Source organism: Arachis duranensis, chromosome 10 (assembly GCF_000817695.3).
Source record: "Arachis duranensis cultivar V14167 chromosome 10, aradu.V14167.gnm2.J7QH, whole genome shotgun sequence".
In the NCBI taxonomy this organism is placed as follows: domain Eukaryota; kingdom Viridiplantae; phylum Streptophyta; class Magnoliopsida; order Fabales; family Fabaceae; genus Arachis; species Arachis duranensis.
In genome coordinates, this window is record NC_029781.3 from 58,525,963 (window position 1) to 58,530,494 (window position 4,532).

A 4,532-nucleotide genomic window follows, 5' to 3' on the forward strand; every position below is an offset into this window, starting at 1 on the left:
CACTTTAAGTTTCAGTCATTTAATTTCTTGTCCTTTAAGATTCAGCATCTTTTACTTTCCTATCCTTTAATTTACTGCAATTCTCCCCTCTCCCTTTACTTTCCAAGCAATTTAGCTTCTGTTAAAGATAAACCACTCAACCAATACTTGATTCGCTTGACTAAATCAACCACTAAACTAAAATTGCTCAATCCTTCAATCCCTATGGGATCGACCTCACTCATGTGAGTTATTATTACTTGATGCGACCCGGTACACTTGCCGGTGAGTTTTGTGTCGGATCGTTTTCTGCACATCAAGTTTTTGGCGCCGTTGCCGGGGATTGAAATAGATTGACAATGATTAAGTGAAGTGGAGATCTAGATCAAGCACTTTTTCTTTTCTGTTGCTTTAATTTTGGCTAACACACTAACTATTTGAATTTTTGCTTAAACTAACTAAAACTTCATTCTAACTATAGATTGAAGTTTCATTGGTTTTCTGGATCTGTGTGTTTATTGTTGTGTGTTTGTATGTCAGGTACAGGAAGATCTTCCCCTATCCTCTCTAAAATTGACCAAAGAACTCTTCGAAGAATAAGAAGAGCTGAAAGAGGGAAGAACGTTATTGGAGAGGAAGAATCTGAGGAGGAATTCCAAGAAATGGAAGGAGATCCATCAAATCTCAATTAACCAGGAGGAGGGGCCAACAATAACCAACAACAAAGAAGAGTCCTGGCTTCATACACATTTGCAAATGCTAGACACTGTGGAAGTAGCATTCTTACTCCTAATGTCAATGCAAACAATTTTGAACTAAAGCCACAACTCATCACTTTGGTTCAAAACAACTGTTCTTTTGGAGGAGGGCCATTGGAGGACCCAAATCAACACTTATCTACCTTCTTGAGGATTTGTGATACTGTGAAAACCAATGGTGTGCCTCCTGACAGCTACAAGTTGTTGCTCTTTCCATTTTCTCTCAGAGACAAAGCTACTCAATGGCTAGAGACATTTCCAAAAGAGAGCATCAACACTTGGGATGACTTGGTGAGCAAATTTCTTGCCAAATTCTATCCCCCTCAAAGGATCATAAGATTGAAGACTGAGGTGCAGACATTCACTCAAATGGAGGCTGAAAATTTATATGAAGCATGGGAAAGATATAAGACACTATTGAGGAAATGTCCACCAGAGATGTTCACTGAGTGGGACAAGCTACAGAACTTCTATGAGGGGCTCACTCTTAAGGCTCAAGAAGCACTTGATCATTCAGTCGGAGGCTCTTTACAACTCATGAAAACTACAGAGGAAGCTCAAAACCTCATTGATATGGTGGCTAACAACCAATATTTCTTTGCTCATCAAAGACAACGCCAACCATTACAAAGAAGAGGAGTAATGGAGTTGGAAGGAGTGGATTCAATTCTAACTCAGAACAAGATAATGCAGCAGCAAATTCAACAACAATTTGAGCAAATGGCCAAAAGGATTGATGGCCTGCAAGTTGCATCAGTAAGTGCAATGAGCCAACCATCAACTACTTGGGGGCAAAATGAAGAAATTCAAGAGGAGCAACAGCAAGAGCAAGTCCAATACATGCACAACCAAAATCCTGGAACTAATGAAGTCTATGGAGATAATTACAACCCTTCTTGGAAGAATCATCCCAATCTCAGATGGGGAGATAACCACAATCAAATTCAGCAGCCATGGCAAAGAAATTCAACTCAAAAAAACCAACAGCCATGGCAAAGAAACTCAACTCAAAACAATTGGAAAAACACAAACAACAACCAGCCAAACACTAATCAAAACACATACAGAAAACCACAAAATACTTATCCCAACTCTAACCATTATCTACCCAATAAGCACCCAACTAACCAAAACACCTATCATCATCCATCAACACCCCAAAACCAACCAATCTCACAAGACTCTCAGAGGATTACTAATCTAGAAATGCTCATGGAAAAGATGATGAAGAACAAAGAATTGACAACAAAGAACCAAGAAGCTTCCATGAAGAACTTAGAAAGGCAAATTGGGCAAATCTCCAAACAAATTTCTGTTGAAAAACCATCAAGCTCACTACCAAGTGACACCATTCCTAACCCAAAAGAAGAATGCAAAGTTGTGCAATTAAGGAGTGGAAAGACATTGGTGGATAGCTACCAAGGAGTAACCAAGAAACTTATGGAGAATGACAAAGAGCCCACAAAGAATGATGAAGCTAACAACAAGGACATAACAAGCGAGAATGTCCCAGAAAAATTCACAGAGGAAAACAACCAACCACAGAATCTAAAAAAGGGAAAGCAGATCATGGAAGAACCAAATCCAAGACAACATCAAGTGGAGAAGAGCTCAACACCACCACTACCATATCCCCAAAGATTCCACAAAGAGACAAAGGATCAGCATTTTCACAAATTTCTCGAGACTTTCAAGAAGCTGGAAATCAACATACCTTTGGCCGAGGCTTTGGAGCAAATGCCTCTGTATGCCAAGTTCTTGAAGGAGCTCATCAATAAGAAAAGAGATTGGAATGAGAAGGAAACGGTGATGCTTAGGAGAGATTAGAATGAGAAAGAAACGGTAATGCTCAGTGAGGAATGTAGCGCCGTGCTCCAAAAAGGAATTCCACCAAAGCTTAAAGATCCAGGGAGTTTTGTAATATCATGCACCATAGGCAAATTAACCTTGGATAAAGCTCTCTGTGATCTTGGAGCTAGTATCAACTTAATGCCCTTATCCATGATAAAGAAGCTGGCCATAAAAGAACTCAAACCCACCAGGATGTCACTAGTCATGGCCGACAGATCAATCAAGACACCAAATGGAATTGTAGAAAATTTGCTAGTAAAGGTTGGAGAGTTTATCTTCCCTGCGGACTTTGTAATCCTAGATACCGACGAGGAAGGCAACAATTCAATCATCTTGGGCAAATGAGGAAGGAAACAATTCAATCATATTGGGAAGACCATTTCTAGCAACTGCAAGAGCCAGCATAGATGTGGAAAAAGGAGAAATGATTTTCAGAGTACACAATGAGCAAATGATCATAAATGTTTTTAAGTCAATGCAACACCCTCCTGAGCAGGAAGATCATTTGAGAGTGGATATGATAGAGAGCCTGGTGGAAGAAATGTTAGATACTAATCAGCATGAGCAAGAAAAAGACAATCAGGAAACAATAGAGGAACACACAGCTGAAATTTCCATAGACAAAGAGGTGGAACCAAACAAGAAAGAAGAAGTGCAAAAGCAAGAACTGAAGCCATTACCTTCTCATCTCAAATATGCATTTCTTGGCACTTCGGAGAGCTTCCCAGTGATCATTAATTCATCCCTGACAAAGAAAGAAGAAGGAGAGCTTCTTGATGTTCTCAGAGCTCACAAGGATGCCTTAGGATGGACCATTGATGACCTGAAAGGCATCAGCCCTACAGTATGCATGCATAAGATTCTTTTGGAGGACAATTCCAAAGCAGTAATTCAACCTCAGAGAAGACTAAATCCTGCAATGAAGGAAGTCGTCCAGAAGGAAGTAATGAAATTATGGAATGCAGGAATTATATATCCTATTTCTGATAGCTCATGGATAAGCCCAGTGCAAGTGGTACCAAAGAAGGGTGGGATGACAGTCATTATTAATGAGAGGAGTGAACTCATTCCCACAAGAACTGTGACGGGGTGGAGGATGTGTATTGACTATAGGAGGCTGAATGATGCCACACGCAAAGATCACTTCCCACTTCCTTTCATTGATCAAATGCTTGAAAGGTTGGCTGGCCATGCTTATTATTGCTTCCTGGACGGCTATTCTGGGTATAATTAGATAGTGGTAGATCCAAAGGACCAAGAAAAGACTTCATTCACATGCCCAGTTGGAGTTTTTGCTTATAGAAGAATGCCATTCGGATTATGCAACGCCCCAGCCACTTTTCAAAGGTGTATGCTCTCCATTTTCTCAGATATGGTTGAAAAATTTTTAGAGGTTATCATGGATGACTTCTCTATTTTTGGTGATAATTTCAATACTTGCCTAAACCATCTAACTCTTGTTTTGAAACGGTGCCAAGAAACTAATTTGGTTTTGAACTGGGAGAAGTGCCATTTCATGGTGCTTGAGGGGAGTGTTCTTGGTCATAAAGTTTCAAGAAAAGGGATAGAGGTTGACAAGGCAAAAATGGAAATAATAGAAAAGCTCCCTCCACCAAATAATGTGAAATCTGTTAGAAGTTTCTTGGGGCATGCAGGATTTTATAGAAGGTTTATCAAGGATTTTTCTAAAATAGCCAAACCTTTGAGTAACCTGTTAATGATTGATAAACCTTTTGTTTTTGATGAAAATTGCCAACATGCATTTGAAACTTTAAAACATAAACTCACAACAGCACCAATTATCACACCCCCAGATTGGAACTTACCGTTTGAACTCATGTGTGATGCAAGTAATATTGCAATTGGTGCTGTACTTGGACAAAAGAAGGGAAACTTGCATCATGTCATATATTATGCAAGTAAAGTATTGAATGAGGCTCAAAA